Source organism: Triticum urartu, chromosome 6A (genome assembly GCF_056163025.1).
Source record: "Triticum urartu cultivar PI428250 chromosome 6A, HENAU_Tu73, whole genome shotgun sequence".
NCBI lineage: Eukaryota > Viridiplantae > Streptophyta > Magnoliopsida > Poales > Poaceae > Triticum > Triticum urartu.
The window spans coordinates 188523139-188542364 of record NC_141878.1 but is presented as its reverse complement, the minus strand read 5'-3'; positions in this window follow the sequence as shown (position 1 = coordinate 188542364).

The following is a 19226-nucleotide window of genomic DNA, read 5'->3' as shown; positions in this document are numbered from 1 at the left end:
ATGCCTCGTGGACCGGGCATCTTAAGCGTAAGAGATGCGTAATGTGGTATTGCGTTAAATCGAGCGAAAGCTTCACGTCCTAGTAGTGCTTGATAGCGACTTGAGAACGGGACGACGTGGAAGGTCAGCTTTTCGCGGCGGAGGTTATCGGCAGAGCCGAATGTGACTGTGAGCCGAAGAAAACCCGTGCAATGGGTGTCCGGACCAGGTATTACCCCTTGAAAGGAGGTTTTGCTGTGGCGGATTCTTGCTGGGTTTATCCCCATGTGCTGTATTGTATCCTGATATATCAGGTTTAGTCTGCTGCCGCCGTCCATAAGGACATTTGAAAACTTGAGTCCGCCAATTATTGGATCAAGTATCAAGGCAGTCCATCCTACATTCCAGATATTCCTAGAATAATCTAGCTGATCGAAGGTGATCGGTTTTGACAACCAGTGGCAGGATCCTTTGGGGATGGGCCGTGTGGTGCGTACCTTTACGGGCACCGCACATTTTGTTATGTGAAGTGAGTTCACTGTTTTTACTTCTTGTGGGAAGTTCTTTTGTTTCCTGGTGCTCTGCTGTTGGGGTTCGTCCTCGCCTTCGCTTGGTACGTCGAGCCCCTTGTGTTCGACATTGATTTTGCCGGATTGTTTGAAGACCCAACAGTCTCTGTGGGTATGGTTAGCAGGCTTCCCGGGAGTACTGTGTATCTGACATATCCTGTCCAGGATTTTATTTAGATTGGATGGATCATCCCTGTTATCCTGGGGAGGGGGGGGGCGATTTTTCCTGATTTTGTCGTGAGCCTTTGAATCCGGCATTGACTGCCGTGCTCTTCAGACTTTTGTCCTTCGTCCGGCGACGGTCCTTGTTGCGCCGCGGTCTTCCGTTTCCATCCCTGGTTTCGGATGTACTTGGGTCGCTGGGGATGCACCTTGCCAACCAGCTGTCCTCCCGTGCACAAAAGCGGGTCATGAGGCTTGTTAGTGAGGCCATTGTTCTTGGCTTTTCTTGGCCGAGGTGTCTGGCGAGCCATTCGTCTGGACGTTATGTCTGAAAGCTGCTAAGGCTTCGGCGTCCAGACAGTCGACTATCTGATTTTTTTAGTGAGGAATCTATTCCAGAACTACCGGGCTGATTCTCCGGGTTGTTGAGTTATGTGACTACGATCGTCTGCATCCGGAGGGTGGACATAGGTCCCTTGAAAGTTTGCTCGGAAAGCATCCTCGAGCTCTTCCCAGCTTCCAATTGAGTTTTTGGGAAGGCTTTTAAGCCAATGCCGGGCTGGCCCTTTAAGCTTAAGGGGTAGATATTTTATGGCGTGGAGATCATCTCCTCTAGCCATGTGTATGTGGAGGATATAATCCTCGATCCAGACTCTAGGGTCTGTTGTTCCATCGTATGCCTCTATGTTTACGGGTTTGAATCCCTCGGGGAATTCATAGTCCAGGACCTCGTCGGTGAAACATAGGGGGTGTGCGGCACCCCTGTATTTGGGTATGCCGGATTCTGATGATGGCTTCATAGCGTTGCTTACGGGAGCTTGCTTTCTTGGCCCATAAATGGACCTGACTGGGCCATGATGCGAATCCTTAGGAGGGTCGCATGCCGATTTAGGTGCGGCGCCGCTTGTTGCCTTATGGGGTCGTCTATCCGACCGTGTGGCTTTTTCATTTTTTGAATACGAGGGCTCTGAGGCCTCTTCGTCGAATTCAGGCAGTAGCTTTCTTTTCGGATAGCTTTTAGTGTGGCGACTGTCGCCGTACTTATCTGTGGCATTGATTACCTTGCTCCATCTGATCCGGAGTGCATCTTCCGCTGTTTTTAGCTTCCGCTTCTGCTTTTTTAGGCTGCGTGCAGTTGCAACGAGCCTCTCATGGAGATTCTTCTGCTCCATAGGTTTATTTGGCGTGAGGTCGTTAGGAATGCCGTTTTCGCCGGGGGGAGGGATGTTCGGTTTCTCTATCCGTGCTGCCCTGTTCGGACGGTTGCTCTAAGGCCTGTTCGTCGTCAACCGGCTCGTCCTGCTCTATGGCTGGGTTTTTGTCGAGGCGGGGCTTGGGCCGGCGTTTGCGCCGACGCCTTGATTGCTTTTTGGGGGGTCGATCTCTCGTCCTATCCCCCTTTTCCTCGTTGTCGCTTCCCTTAGGGGTGTCCATCATGTACACATCGTGAGATGGGGTGGCTGTCCAATGCCCTATGGGCGTTGGTTCGTCGATATCTCCTCCATCGTCATCCATGCTGTCGATGTCCTCGGAGCCGAAGTCAGGCATGTCGGTTAGATCGTCGACAGTGGCTACGAAGTGGGTGGTGGGTGGGTTTTGAATTTCCTCACCGTCCGTATCCCACCCTTGCTGACCGTAGTCCGGCCAGGGCTCTGCTGATAAAGAGAGAGACTTAAGAGAATTCAGGATGTTGCCACAAGGCGAATACTGAAAGATGTCCGTTGCGGTGAATTCCATTACCGGCGCCCAATCGGATTCGATTGGCAGGGTCGCGGGGGGCTCGGAGTTCGAAGAGGAATCTGGCTCCTCGGAGTCACGGGCCATGCGGAGTGCGGGGCTGGAGTTCGGATCGATCGCCTCTGAGATCGTAGCCCCTGAGGCAGCGTCCAACCGCTGATCCTCGATCGGCGCAGTAGGTTCCGAATCAATGGTCGAAACCGGTGCGTGTGCGGCCTCCAAGGCGCTGTTCGGCGGCAGAGCTATATCATGCCCCTCGAGACAGTGCGGCACGCTTGGCTGTGCCTCGAATCCGTCGAAGATTAAGTCTCCGCGGATGTCAGCCGTGTAGTTTAGGCTTCCAAACCTAACCTGATGGCCAGGGGCGTAGCTTCCGATCTGCTCAAGGTGGCCAAGCGAATTGGTCCGCAGTGTGAAGCCGCCGAAGACGAAGATCTGTCTGGGGAGGAAAGTCTCAACCCGGACTGCATCGTTGTGGATGATCGAAGGAGCCATCGGGCCTAAAGGCGACGACACAGAGGAACTCTCAATGAAAGCACCAATGTCGGTGTCAAAACCGGCAGATCTCGGGTAGGGGGTCCCGGACTGTGCATCTAGGCCAGATGGTAACAGGAGACAGGGGACACTTTGTTTTACTCAGGTTCGGGCCCTCTCGATGGAGGTATAACCCTACTCCTGCTTGATTAATATTGAAGATATGGGTAGTACAAGAGTAGATCTACCACGAGATCAAGGAGGCTAAACCCTAGAAGCTAGCCTATGGTATGATTGTGTATGGAGTTGATCCTCTACGGACTACAACCCTCTGGTTTATATAGACACCAGATATGGTTAGGGTTACACAGAGTCGGTTACAATGGTAGGAGATCTTGAATATCCGCATCGCCAAGCTTGCCTTCCACGCCAAGGAAAGTCCCATCCAGACACGGGACGAAGTCTTCAATCTTGTATCTTCATAGTCCAGGAGTCCGGCTATCCGAACACCCCCTAATCCAGGACTCCCTCAGTAGCGATGATGACTATGTTAATGAAGCTGGAGCAGATATCATGGAGTCTGCAACCGAAGAATATTTCTAGTAGACCACCTCATCAGTAGTAGTAGTCCACCATGTAAATATAGTAGTCCGAGCACTTGTTGCGATAGATAGATTGATTGTATGCCCTTGTTTGATTGAATGAAGTGAATTGTTTGCTTTTGCCTCATGTGCATATGGGTAGTGTTTTCTCTTTAGACCCCCTCTATGCTTACATCTCATCTTTTCTAAACCCCTCAGATGCCTCTGAGACGTGACCCCGGATTTGCCTTTCCACCGGAGCTCACCCAGTTGATCCAGCAGCAGAACACATTGATGTAGTTGCTAGTCCAGAATCAAAACCAGGGGAACAACAACAACAACCCACCACCACCACCACCACCAGTTGACCACTTAGCCTGTTTTCTTAGGCTGAATCCGCCGGTGTTTTCCAGTAGCACCGAGCCGATAGTAGCAGATGATTGGCTCCGCAAGACAGCTAGGGAGTTAACCACAGCAGGATGCACAGACGCGGAGAAGGTGAAGTTTGCCGCACATCAGCTAGAAGGACCCGCAGCATCAAGGTGGGAGAATTTCCCAGCCACTTTCCCAGTCGACACTGTCACATGGGACCAGTTTCAGCAGGCTTTTCGTACTGCACATGTTTCAGCAGGAGCTATGGCCATGAAGAAGCGTGAGTTTTGCAACTTGCGCCAAGGGGGACGGACAGTTGGCCAGTATGTGGAGGATTTTCGTAAGTTAGCACGTTATGCACCAGATGACGTCGCTAGGGATGCATCTAAGCAGGAGAAGTTTCTGGAAGGACTGAATGATGAGTTGAGCATGCAGTTGATGGTAGCCACCTTCAACAACTACCAGGAGTTGGTAGATCGTGCCCTTATGATTGAAGGGAAGCATCAGCAAATTGAGAATTGCAAGAGGAAGTATGGACAAGGGAAGTACAATTCAGGAGCTCAGCAGAAGCCACATTTTACCCCTAGACCGGGAGGACATTTTCAGCATACCCATGGAGGAGGTAGCTCGCACAATCACAATGGCACCAAGAATGGTAATGGGAATGGACGAAGCAACGGCCAGAACCGCACCAACCCATCAACCCCAGCCAAGAAGGACCTGAGCCAAGTCACTTGCTTTAAGTGTCAGAAGACCGGACATTATGCCAATGAATGTCCTGAAGGCCAAAATGGCAATGGAAGTTCTGGGAAGAAGCCGAACCCTTTCAACAGGGGACAGGTGAACCACGTTAGCGTGGAGGAGGTTGAAGCTCAGCCCGATGCAGTAATAGGTAAGTTTTTGGTTAAGTTATTTACTGCACTCATTCTTTTTGACACTGGTGCATCGCATTCATACATCTCAAGGGGATTTGTGGATAAGTATAACCTATCAACCCAAGCCCTTAGGTCACCCATGTTAGTAACCTCGCCTGGAGCAGAGTATGTGGCTAGTCTATGGTGTGATCGGTTACCATTAAGGATTGGTAACTATGTTTTTCCCTCTGACCTAATAGTATTGGAATCCCAAGGATTGGATGTGATATTAGGCATGGATTGGTTATCAAAGTATGAAGGGAATATTGAATGTGCTAGTAAGTCAATTTTGCTTACCACCCCAGAAGGGAGAAGGATCAAGTATGTATCCCGGCATGTGCCAAAGAGGACTCAAGTAAATTGCCTAACAGGAGTTGTGCAGGAGGAAGTACCAGTGGTAAGGGATTTCCCTGATGTATTTCCAGAAGAATTGCCAGGCATGCCACCGGATAGAGATATTGAGTTTTTGATTGAGCTATTGCCAGGCACAGGGCCAATATCAAAGAGACCATATAGGATGCCAGCAAAGGATTTGGTGGAAATTAAGAAGCAGATTAAGGAGTTACTGGGTAATTGATATATCTGCCCAAGTTCTTCACCTTGGGGATCGCCAGTACTTCTAGTGGAGAAGAAGGATGGATCGTTAAGGATGGTTGCTTATTATCGAGGATTAAATGAAGTAACGATCAAGAACAAGTACCCACTACCAATGATCAATGATCTGTTTGATCGATTGCAAGGAGCTAAGGTATTTTCCAAGATCGATCTGCGATCAGGATACCACCAGTTGAAGATTCGAGAACAGGATATTCCGAAGACAGCTTTTACCACCAGGTATGGGCTGTACGAGTATACCGTTATGTCATTTGGTCTGACTAACACACCTTCCTATTTTATGAACATGATGAACAAAGTGTTTATGGAATTTTTGGATAAGTTCGTCGTGGTGTTCATTGCTGATATCCTGGTTTACTCGAAGAATGAAGAGGAGCATAAGGAGCATTTGTGTTTAGTACTTGGAAAGCTCAGAGAACATCAATTATATGCCAAGTTCAGCAAATGTGAGTTTTGGTTGAAGGAAGTAGGATTCCTTGGACACGTTATATCTGGAGAAGGTATAGCAGTTGATCCCACTAAAGTTGATACCGTGACCAAGTGGGAAGCCCCAACAACAGTTGGAGAGATCCGGAGTTTTCTTGGACTCGCAGGATACTACCAGAGATTTATTAAGAATTTCTCAAAGATTGTGAAGCCTATGACTGAGTTGTTGAAGAAAGATACCAAGTTCAAATGGACGGAGGAATGTGAGGCTAGTTTCCAGGAGTTGAAGAAACGCTTGGTTACCTCACCAGTGTTGATTTTGCCAGACCAGACCAAAGATTATGAGGTGTATTGCGATGCTTCACGTCGAGGACTTGGAGCAGTGCTTATGCAGGAAGGGAGAGTTGTTTCATATGCCTCAAGACAACTGAAGCCTCATGAGTTGAATTATGCCACGCATGATTTGGAGTTAGCAGCCGTAGTGCATGCATTGAAAACATGGAGACATTTTCTGATTGGAAATCATTGTGAGGTGTACACGGATCATAAGAGTTTGAAATACATCTTCACACAGAGGGAGTTAAACCTCAGACAAAGGAGATGGTTGGAGCTCATCAAGGATTATGATATGAGATTGCATTACCATCCCGGAAAGGCTAATGTAGTAGCTGACACATTAAGCCGTAAGAGCCACGTCAATACATTAATGACGGGAGAAATACCCAGGGAGTTAGCAGAAAATCTTCGTGAACTATGTTTGGAAATAGTTCCGAGAGGCTATGTAGCAGCATTGGAGATTCAGTCAACTTTGATGGGTAGAATCAGAGAAGCTCAGAGGACTGACAAAGAGATTGCCTCCATTAATGAGAAACTTAGCAAAGGAAAAGCTAAGGGATTTCGTGAGGATGAGCACTATACCCTATGGTTTGAAGACCACGTTTACGTGCCCAATGACCCGGAGATCAGGAAGTTGATACTGCAAGAGGCACATGACTCACCGTATTCAATTCACCCAGGAAATACCAAGATGTACTTGGATCTGAAGGATATTTTCTAGTGGACCGGAATGAAGAAAGATATTGCGGAGTATGTAGCAGTTTGTGATGTATGTCAGAGAGTAAAGGCAGAGCATCAGAAGCCGGCAGGATTGTTACAACCATTGCCGATACCCGAATGGAAGTGGGATAAGCTAGGCATGGATTTTATCACGGGATTACCCAGGACTCGTTCAGGCTATGACTCAATTTGGGTTGTAGTCGATCGATTGACGAAAGTAGCTCATTTCATCCCAGTAAAGACCACTTACACCAGTGCTAAGTTGGCAAAGATATACATGACCAGGATCGTATGTTTGCATGGAGTTCCGAGGAGTATTGTATCAAATAGAGGAACCCAGTTTACCTCAAAGTTTTGGAAGCAGTTGCACGAAACTTTGGGTACCAGGCTAGAATTCAGTACAGCTTTTCATCCACACACAGATGGACAGACCGAGAGAGTCAATCAGATTTTTGGAGGATATGCTAAGAGCTTGTGCGCTAGATTATGGATCTAGTTGGGACGATAATTTGCCATATGCAGAGTTCTCTTACAACAACAGTTACCAAACCAGTTTAAAGATGGCCCCTTTCGAAGCATTGTACGGAAGGAGGTGTAGGACACCGTTGTCGTGGGACGAAGTTGGAGACCGTCAGTTGTTTGGACCTGACTTGATTAAAGAGTCTGAACAGAAGGTGAAATTGATTCGCGATAGGCTCAAGGTAGCCCAGTCCAGACAGAAAAGTTATGTAGATTCTAAACGCAAGGAGACAGTTTACGAAGTTGGGGATAGAGCTTATCTTCGAGTGTCTCCACTTCGGGGAACAAAGCGTTTTGGAGTTAAAGGAAAATTAGCGCCATGATTTGTAGGACCATATCGAGTTTTGGAGCGTATGGGAGAAGTGGCCTACAAGTTGGAATTGCCTGAAGGATTGTCAGGAGTTCATGATGTGTTCCATGTTTCTCAGTTAAAGAAGTGCCACGCGGAGATGGCTGGCATACCTTTGAGAGACACAGTGCCTTTGGAAACTATTCAGTTGGATAACGATTTGACGTACGAGGAGAAACCAATTAAGATTCTCGAGTTTTTCAGTCAAGTCACTCGTAGCAAAGTTATCAAGTTTTGCAAAGTTCAGTGGAGCCACCACACAGAGGATGAAGCCACCTGGGAACGAGAGGAAGATTTTCTCAAAGACCACCCTCACCTATTTTTTCTAGCCAACCCGAATCTCGAGGGCGAGATTCATCTTAAGGGGGGTAGGTTTGTAACATCCCATATTTTCAATTTGGAATGTTATACATTAGATCATCATTGCATATCATATTTTATTTTGCATTTTGGTTGATCCTAGAAAATTCCACGCAACTCAATGATCCACGAAGAGAGTTGGGGATTTCGTTATTTTCATATTTGAGTTTTCTCAAATTTTGAGAATCGGATCATTTGATTTTATTTATTTTATCATCAATTATTTCTATTACAAAAATATGAGAGAGGGAATAAAATGACTTTCCCAAAATAAAGAAATATTGAGGATTTAATAATAAAATCAAATAAGTTTTTATTTCGGAGTTTTTCGGTGTTTTATTTGAATTTAGCAAAATGTGCGTTTTTCAAAATTGCATTTAGGTCCCAAATAAATGTTCACCTTGTGCGGCTTGATTTTAGAAGCCCGTGAAAATTTATTTCGGAATTTTTGGAGTCCGTTTAGTATTTCTTTTTATTTTTTTTCCTCTGCGCGTAATTAAAAAAAACGCGCACCGACCTACGGGCCGTGTCCGACCTGGACACCGGCCCGGGCAGGCTTTATAAGCCGGGGCAGCCCACCCGGGCAAACCCTAACCGCCCCAGCCCCAAGCCGCCGCCGCCCCGCCGCCCGCCGCCGCCGCCGCCGCACGCCGCCCGAGGTTCACCGCCGCCTCGAAATCCGTGCCCATTTTTTTTATTATTTTCAAAAAACCGTCCGGTTTTTCCTTCGGTTTTTTTAGTTTCGTTTTTTTAAATAGATCGGTTTTTCCGGTTTATTTAAATAGTGAGCGTTCGTCCGTTCGTTCGTTCTAGCGAACGTTCGTCATTTTTCTTTTTCTCAGATTAAATCCATGATTTTTCTGATCGCGATTCGTGATCCGATTTTCGTTTTAGTACAACTTTTTGCTTGTTTATCGGAATCAGGCGATTTAAGCGCCTGGAATTTCGTCTCGAAACCCTCTATCCGTTTAACCAGCTTAAACAAGATTTTGCTACTGTGAAATTTGCCCTAGACCCAGATTAGTAGAACAAAGTTGTTTTCTTTCGCCGTTTGACTTTCGTTGCTTCGTTCGATTTGATTCTTTTTGCCAACCAGAGTTCTTAAGTTGAACCTTCTGGTTAGATCTCTTATTTGAGTTTTACCCGTGCATTAGATGTGTATTTATTGTATGCTTGTTTGTTTGTCTGTGATAGAATACCCGGAGTGCGCCGCCTGTTACTTCGAATCTCTAGGTTTCGCGGATCATCAGCAAGGCAAGTAACACTTTGATCATACCTTTCCTACTACCAAGTTTTATTGCATTAGACCAATCCTCACACATTGCATGGTTAGGATCTAATTAAATTGTGGGATGGGAAGTAGATGAGGTAGTACCTATTACCTGTTTATTATCAAACCTTTGGGAGTTACTTCTACGTTTGCTTATTATGCCATGCTATGCTAGTAGACATGGATTGGGTGAGTGATATCCATGACAAATGTGAGTTTTGTTAATTAATGGTTTATCTAAGGTGGCAACTTAAACACACATCTGGGTGGATTGAGGCACCTGGGTATTCTAGGACCTGCCTGTTTTCTTTTGGACCGCCACCCAGGCTCAAAGGGATCATGAGACTATTCATACTAGAAACTTCCATGTGCAGCCACAAGCTATTATGGGCTCTAGCATAGTTGACTAAGTTATGCGAACTCTTACAGTGGTAGACTAGCAGATGTAGGGGATGTAGGTGGTACGGTCTACCTGATCGTAAGGTGCTAGCGCTTCTGAAAGACTATGTCTCGGTCATCCGTCTTCTCAAACACCATGTAGTGCGAGAAACCAAACGGAGGCGATCGAGTCTTGTGGGGAAAAGTGCACAAACCTCTGCAGAGTGTAATAAACTAATCATGATTAGTCGTGTCCCCGGTTATGGACGTCTTGAGTATCTAGTACCTGGATTATCATGTGAATCTCAACATGTTACTCTAAATTAATTTTGTTGGGTTTTGTTTAATGATGATGCTTAATTGGGATTGGGAATGCTGTCAACCATTCTGAATGTTTAACCACTACCATGATAGTTAAATAAAATTTATTCCTTTGAAGTAGGGAAAAATTGGCTTTACGCAAAACTGTAACCATAGAGCTTTCCACTAGCCAAATATGCATATAGTATAGCTGTTTCATTCCATTACTCTCTATGTGTTACCTTGCCAGCATATTCCATGTGCTGACCCGTTTCGGGCTGCAACGTTAATGTTGCAGACTTTTCAGACGATGATTAAGGAGTGTTTAGGTCGTGGTTCTATACTCAGTGATGCCGTTGGAGTTGATGGACTCACTTATCTTCCAAGCCTTCCGCTGTTATCATTATTAGATGGCCTTAAGCTATATTTATTGTAATAAGTTCTCTTTTGAGACACTCGATGTAATAAGTGTGTGATTGCTACTCTGCTATAAATCCTCCGAGTACTGTGTGGTGTCAGCATTACTGATCCAGGGATGACACCGGAGCACAGAGATCAGACTGTTTGAGGTCTGGTCGCTACAATAAACTAGCTATGACTCTGTGTGCTGGACTAGCAGGCACTCTAAGGGAGCCTAATGTAGTGTACTAGAATTCCTACATGCGACCTATGATTTTGTAATGTACTGCCTCTTTTCCTAAATATATGTCTATGTAGAGATTCCAGTATGGACCACATACAGATGTATATAGATGCATTTTTGAGTGTAGATTCACTCATTTTGCTCCGTATGTAGCCTATAGTGGAATCTCTAGAAAGACTTATATTTAGGAACGGAGGTATGAGGTAGTATCATGTATGACATCTACATATCTAATTTATTAGCCAGTAGTAGAAATCATTGTCGGCACAAAGGGATTACTGGTCGAAAATCTTAGCAAAGCACGCTGGTAGGCACAGAACAATACAAGAGAGAGACACACACTTACAAGATCATAGCAATGCCTCGGTCCAGGATCTTGGTTGACCAAGCTATTAGATCCAGAAGAAACATCGTCCTTGTAGTTTTTGCCAGCTGCATAGCAGGTAACAGTGACCTGTTAGTATATTTGAAGTACATCGGGCAGGTGATGCTGGACGGGTTTAAAGGTGACAAGTACCTAGGCCGTGGCGGGTGCTTGGCATCTTGCCAAACGGTGGAAATCAGGTTAGAAACGTCAAGGGTGATGACACTGCGCTGGCTGTCGGGGTCTGGTGAGGAGATCTAGAATCGTGGAGTAGGGTGTTTGTGGAGCGGCTTTGGTAGGGTGGACTACAGTGTGGGCAAAGCGGATCTGTGGCCGTGGACGAGGGCATAGGTGAAGCTGCTCCGGTAGGGTGGACTATGGTGTGGGCGAAGCGGATCTGTGGCCGTGGACGAGGGCATAGGTGAAGCTGCTCCGGTGGTTGGGTTAAGGATGGTGTCGACGATGCGGATCTGCGGCCGTGGGCGGGGCGTCAGAAGCTGCTCCGGTAGGTTGGATGAGGGTGCGAGGAAGCGATATGAGGCCGTGGACTTGTGAGTTGGCAAAGCGGCCCCGGTAGGGTTGAAAATGGTATAGGAGAAGCTACTCCAGTGGGGTTGACGATGGTGTCGATCAAGCGGCTCCGGTAGGGTTGAGGAAGGTGTCGGCGAAGAGGATCAAAGGCCGTCGACGGGGGCGTCGGTGAGACGGCTCCGGGAGGGGGGGTGGATGAAGCGTCTCCGACGGGGAGTACGAATGAGCCGCTATAGATGCGCTGCGGTTGACGAGAGTAACAGTGAAGCAGATCCGGCGCCGTGGACAAGGCCGGCACTGAATGGGCTGTGGTACAGTGGTGGATGAGCAGTCTACTTTCTAGGGAAGGTGGGAGGGTTAGATGTGGCCGCAGAAGCAGATCCGATGAGGTGGACGCCGCTGGTAGTGAATGGGCTCTGGTACGCCGGTGGATGAGTAGTCTAGGGTTTCAAGAGGGGAGGGGAGAAAGGCCGATGAAGTACGGATGGCGTGATGTGAGATGCTCTGGTGCTGTGGAGTTAGTCGTTTTTGCGGGAGGGGGAGAGGAAATGGGGTGCCGCGTAGTGGGGGTAACCGGAAGTTACCAAAGCAGCCCCAACCTATTATGTAGATGAGGGTGGTATTGTTACTGTTGGTTTCCATGCACCAAGGACAAAAGGGGAATTTCGCATACTAAAGACTAAGGTGGCAGAAATTTTAGAAGGAGGCGGGAGATTTTGCCGCCCGCGAGATCGTTCGTATCCAGTTTCAACTAATTTTGGACCGTGCTAGCGGTAAGGTCATGCGAGACTGTGTACATGAGGCACGCGTCAGCAGTTAATAACTGGTGTGAAGTCCACCCCAGAAAAAAGACAATAACTCGGGATGATGCGCCGATAACTTGCACGTTCACACACTCCGGTTAAATGGATAAGCACGAAAAGAACATGATCCTAGATGATGAGAGAAAAGAGCACCATCACAATGGCTCCGGAACAAAAGAATAGAAGATAGATAATTGAAATAAAAGAATGGGGAAGAAAATGCCAACTTGTGCCACAATTGAGCTTGAGAAGGCATCCTCAGGAGAAGGGTCGGACAGAGTTGTTGGAAAACCAACAACGAAAAGGATAATCTTGATATGGTCTAATGGAATACATCTCAAATTATGAGGTGACAACCTGCCACTCACGGGAAGAAGAATTGGATTGATAAGAACAAGGAGACGAGAAAGCTATTTCACCGGGAGGATAGATGAAGAAATTGGATCATTTATAAGCACCATAATTAGCAACAATCCTTAGGGAAAGTTTTAGGTGAAATATAACCCAAGATAATTCCAATGAAGAGATTGATGGATTTAAAATACCTCATTCTTAACAACGTGTGAATCATGAAACATGAACTCAAATTATCAAGAATGACATAATACCACCTCCAATGATACGGAAGAAAGAATTGCACTCCGGATAGCAAGATGAAGAAAACTTGAGCTTCTTAGCAAAGAATGTCGATGAACACTTCGAGAAGGAATTAAATCCTTGATGAATCCATCATGTAGAATCTTCATGAAGAACTCCGGTAATGAAAGAATGATCCAAAATAATTGAATGATGAAAAGAATAAGATTGAAGCCTTGCAATGATTTAGATAGAGATCTCCGTGATAATATAATTGAAAGAGGTTGGAACTCCGGGAAAAAGAGAAGATGAAACAAATGAAACCGAGAATTTGAAGGGCCTCCGGAATAAAGAATTAATCATTAGGATGAAACAAGAATAAGAATTACATTATGCTTCTCCTTCATCAATTAAATTGATGATAAACAATGGATTTGGCACACTACTTATTCCTGTAAAAAGGATTAAGATAGATATAGCATAACTTGAGAACGTCTTCAACAAGTAACCGGTAGGATTGGGAAGAACGAATGAATATATACGATAACGAATGACGAGAACTCTTGCACGCACCACCGTTAGGATTGACAACGAATAACTAGATGTTATAGCAAGGAAGAAAAATCCTGAATAGCCACCGTCAGAATTGGAAATGAATGAAGTGAAGGGGTGAATCACCGGTAAGCATTAGTAAATAAATGAAGATACATGAGAGAATTTATATATGGGAGAACGAAGAGATCATGAATTGATTAGATAAAACTTGAACAAAGCACCGGTAAGATTTGGAGAATGCGAGCTGAAAGATGAAAATGAATAAGCCTGAACTGATCGACTCCGGATAACAAACTGAGAACACTCTTGAATTGCTCCGGAAGGATGAAAAGATTTCTCACAATCCAAAAACAACTATGAGAGGATAGCAACAAGCTAGAATGACGAGTCTTGAAGAGACAAGAACAAGATTGGGAGAAAAAATCTTCTTCGGTCTTCACATGATGAGAATGCCAACGAGAAACACCACCAAGAATTATTGAGGCACACCGGAATGAAGAATGGAAAAGTTGAGCCAACGATGAAAAGAATTTGAAAGATCTTGGATAAAGGCATTTGACTGATGATAACTCATTCTTACGTCAAACTTGGAAAAGAGTTTGAGAGTAATGCAGGGAAAATAAGAAGTGCCAGGTAAGATCCTGGGAAAAGACCTGTGGGTTAGGGCCCACTCAAAAGATACACCGTTGAACGATTTGAAGGAGAGATTACACCGGTTGAATTAAATGGCTTGAATAAGATAGGACCTCGAAATAGCTTGAACGGATGCAAAGTGAAAACACAAATCTTCGAGATATCTTCAGCACCCTGGAACAAATGAATAGCGAGAAGTGAATGAATATGAGGAGCACCGGCATGAGAGGGTATTTGAAACGAGGAAAAAGATATGATCAATAACGCTTGAATTTAAACCACCGGAGAAGAAAAATGAGTGAAGAGTGATGAACTTGAAGCTCCGTTAGAATCTTCATGAGAATCACCGGATGCGAACATTGAAAGAAAAGAATGGAGAGACTTCCATCGATAACATGGATACTTGATAAAGAAATCTTAGTCCTTCAAGAAAAAGGGTGGGTGGGCGGGAAAAACAAAGGAAACTTGGAGACGGATGAAACAAACACCATTAAGAAGAACTGATACTAGATCTTGCGGATGTTGAAAATGGACGGATCCGCTTGAAGAGAAGAACATCGGTTGAAAAGTTTTGACATGACAATCTCCATTATCAAGAAGGATTAGTATCCACATCGGAGTATGAGAACACCACTTAGACAAGGGATGGAATCAACATTTGACTTCGAAGTAACTCGAATACCACAACTCAAAAACAAAAACAAAGGATTGGCTTGCAGAATAAGCCGGAACAAACATATGATAGAGATTTCGTCCGAAGTTTTCATGGTGGGGCCTACACGGGCTCGATCGTACAGCACCATCATGTACAAGGCAGTGCACATGACATACGAAGCGTCCCCGAGTCGGCATAGCGAAGGACTCATTAAGACACAATGAGACCACTGTAAAACCAACCGTGAATAGGTGGACCACTAGACGTCGAACCCCAATTTCATATCATATATCCGTCGGAAAGAAAAACCTAAGAGCTACTTGAATTCCCACTTATAAACTCCCGAAATTTTCCGGTTATGCAATCGGGTGTTGGGGATACAAGGGAAGCATAATATCTCACCCAAAACTAGCAAATCCTACATCCAGCTGTATCCATCCTTCAACACATAACCAAGAAACCTTCGGAAATCGTCTACCTCAACCTTCGAAAAGCATCCATTATACAAGTTATGGAAATACTCCCGAACTCCCGCCCAAGTACTGGGTGGCGTCGAGGTTATCTCACCAACAACTGCATAAAAGAGATTTTCGATGTCGGCGAACCTAAACTCAGGTATTCTAGAACTGCAACGATAAAATTGTGACGACAACACCTCGGAGCTCAACTCCCCAGGACACTGCCACAACCCCTAAATGACAGGAGGCACCAAGAACAACGTTCTCATCACAAATTGATCAGAACAATTCCAAGATACCCGCGTGATCCTAAATTTTTTTTAATGAAATTTGAGAAGAGAAGAGTCAAAACTCTACGTCAGGATGCCTCAGCAGAGCGACGAAGGGACTGGGGAGTAAAACGAAGTCCTAAATCTCTGATATATATAATCCTAAATGATTCAAAACATTTTTTAGACTCAACAACGCCAGCTATTCGATCAAGCAGGGGGGCTCCTAAGGTCGGGGAAGGCTCTGATTACCAACTTGTAACGCCCTCGATGCGGCTATATCTCCTACGTGTCGAAGCATGACTTAGAGGCATAACCGCATTGAAAGCAATGTCGCAAGTAAGGTAATCTTCACAACAACCCATGTAAATATATAAAAGGGGAAAGGATACATAGTTGGCTTACACTCGCCACGTCACACAAATACATGAATAACATTACAATCATCCAATACACTCATGGTCCGACTATGGTACCAAAATAAAAGATAAACCCCAACAAGCGACATGGTCCCCGATCACCCCAACTGGGCACCACTACTGATCATCTGGGAAAGACACATAGTAACGACGAGAGTCTTCATTGAACTCCCACTTGAGCTCAAGCGCATCGTCTGGAGCGGTATCATCGGCCCCTGCATATGGTTTGGAAGTAATTTGTGAGTCACGGGGACTCAGCAATCTCGCACCCTCACGATCAAGACTATTTAAGCTTATAGGTAAGGCAAGGTAATATGTGGAGCTGAAACAAGCGACTAACATATATGGTGGCTATCCTGTTCGCAAAAGAGAGCGAGAAGAGAAGGCAAAGCACGAACGAAGAACTATGATCAAGAAGTGATCCTATAGCAACCTACGTCAAGCATTACTCCAAAACCGTGTTCACTTCCCGGACTCCGCCGAGAAGAGACCATCACGGTAACACACGCGGTTGATTCATATTAATTAAGTTAAGTTTCATGTTATCTACAACCGGACATTAACAAATTCCCATCTGCCCATAACCGCGGGCACGGCTTTTGAAAGTTCAAATCCCTGCAGGGGAGTCCCAACTTAGCTCATCACAAGCTCTCACGGTCAACGAAGGATATTCTTTCTCCCGAGACATTCTGATCAGACTCGGCATCCCGGTTTTACAAGACATCTTTGACAATGGTAAAACAAGTCCAGCAACACCGCCCGAATGTGACGACAAATCCCGATAGGAGCTGCACATATCTCGTTCTCAGGGCACACTCAGATGAGTGCTCCATACAACTAAAACCAAACCTCGAGTTTCCCCGAGGGGGCGCTGCACAGGGCTCTAGTTTGGACCAACACTCAGAGGAGCACTGGCCCGGGGGGGGGGGGAGGGGTTTAAATAAGAGGACCCTCGGGCTCCGGAAACCCAAGGGAAAAAGGCTAGGTGGCAAATGGTAAAACCAAGGTTGTGCATTGCTGGAGGAGTTTTATTCAAGGCGAACTGTCAAGGGGTTCCCATTATAACCAAACCGCGCAAGGAACGCAAAATCCGGGAACATAACACCGATATGACGGAAACTAGGGCGGCAAGAGTGGAACAAAAGACTAGGAAAAAGGCCGAGCCTTCCACCCTTTACCAAGTATATAGGTGCATTAAGATGACAAGACAATATGGTGATATCCCAACAATAAACAATGTTCCAACAAGGAACGATCTCCAATCTTCACCTGCGACTAGCAACGCTATAAGAGGGGCTGAGCAAAGCGGTAACATAGCCAATCAACGGTTTGCTAGGACATGGTGGGTTAGAGGTTTGACATGGCAATTTGGGAGGCATGATAAGGAAGTGGTAGGCATCGTAGCATAGGCATAGCAAAAGAGCGAGCAACTAGCAAGCAAAGATAGAAGTGATTTCGAGGGTATGATCATCTTGCCTGCAAAGTTGTCAGAGTTGACTTGATCCTCGTAAGCAAACTCAGCGGGCTCCTCGTTAGCGAACTCGTCTCCCGGCTCTACCCAAACAAGATAAACAAGCAAAAGGGACACAATCAACCACGTGCAATGCTCGAACAACATGATGCAAACATGGTATGCTATGCGGGATGCGATATGTGATGCATATGCAAGATTTGACAAGAAATGAGTGAACCTGGCCTCAACTTGGAAATCCAAGAGTTCAACTGGAAAGGTGAGGTGATTTCGGTTGAAATCGATATAAAGATCACCGGAATCGGATGCACGGTTTGGAAATGGCAAGCAAAATAAATATGGCACCGGTTTGCGATAATCAGCAAGTAGCCATCTAAATGCATCAAGATAAATATGCTACATCACTCAAACATGACAACAAAATACATTGAAGGTATCCACTCATGATGCTTGACAAAAGATGAACACTGAGCTATGGCTAGTTCATCCATTAATAGGTTCAAACAAGCATGGCAAAAGAGCAAATGATAACAAGTTTCAGACTTAGTGAAATTAACACAAGCCTGGAATTTACCATCAGGAAGCACACTTTAGAGCATGAAAACTACATGCTACAGGAACTTAACATGGCAAGGCAAGGCATGGAATGACGCTACTCGAAGCACTTAACAAAAGTCCCTTAGTGACCTTGAGCCAAAAGGGATCATAAAATACAATTGCAAGCATGTGAACATGGCAAAAACATAAACAGATCTCAGACTTAGAGAAAAACTGGAGCATGCAAATCAGTTAACGAGTGGGCATGTTTACGAGCTCGATGCACTCACTACAGAGCATGGCATGACAAACTAAGCATACATCCATCAAGAATACATGGCATAGGAGCTATACATGGCAAGAACAACAACATATCATGCACGGATCAATAGCAACATCCTCGGCAAAATCGCTAACAAGTCAACAATCAGCCAGGATTCACGAAATTGCAAAAGTAGAGCTCGATTGTCTCAAGCTAGGGTCCTCCATAAATGCAAATAAAGAAATGGATGGATAGAGCACCACAATGTTAACAAATCATCCTTACTGATCATCCTCAGAAGAGGCACGGATCACTAGGAAACAACATGAACATATGGCATAACGACAAAATCAGGACAAGGACTTGGTGAAATTCTAAGTCCCTGAAATCAGCATTACCAATTACGCTACTTTGCAAGCTTGTGCTAGTCACCACAAATATCACAAAAATACATGGTAAGCACCACCGTAAAGATGGCATGGCATATAACAAAACAAATGTAGAGCTCAGGGTCATAGCATGCACACATTAATCATAGAAAAAAATGACAAAATGCCATTTGCTGAAACAGATCTGACAAATTACTCACATAGCCCTCTTCCAACAGCATTTCGGGCATCAAGATGAGCTCAAATGAAAATGATGCAATGAGATGAAATGATGTACTCGTTGAGAAGAACATTTTGATATGCTACACACGCAAAGCGGAGCTACGGATGCAAAGTTATGATGCGTTGAAAAATGCAAAAAGATTAGGGTTAGAGGAGAAAAAGTCAACCAAGGAGGATTTCTAGATCTAGATCCAGCCGGCGCGAACTTCGAGAATCGCTGGAGTACTATTCACCGACGACGGGGACGCGGTGGCCGGAGCTTCTAGCGGCCGGAGGAGGGCACCAGAGTTGCCAGGGAGAGGAGGAGGTGCCCGGACGGCGGAGGAGGTGGCCGGAGCGGCGCGGTCCGGCGAGGAGGCGCGGTCCAGCGGCGCGGCG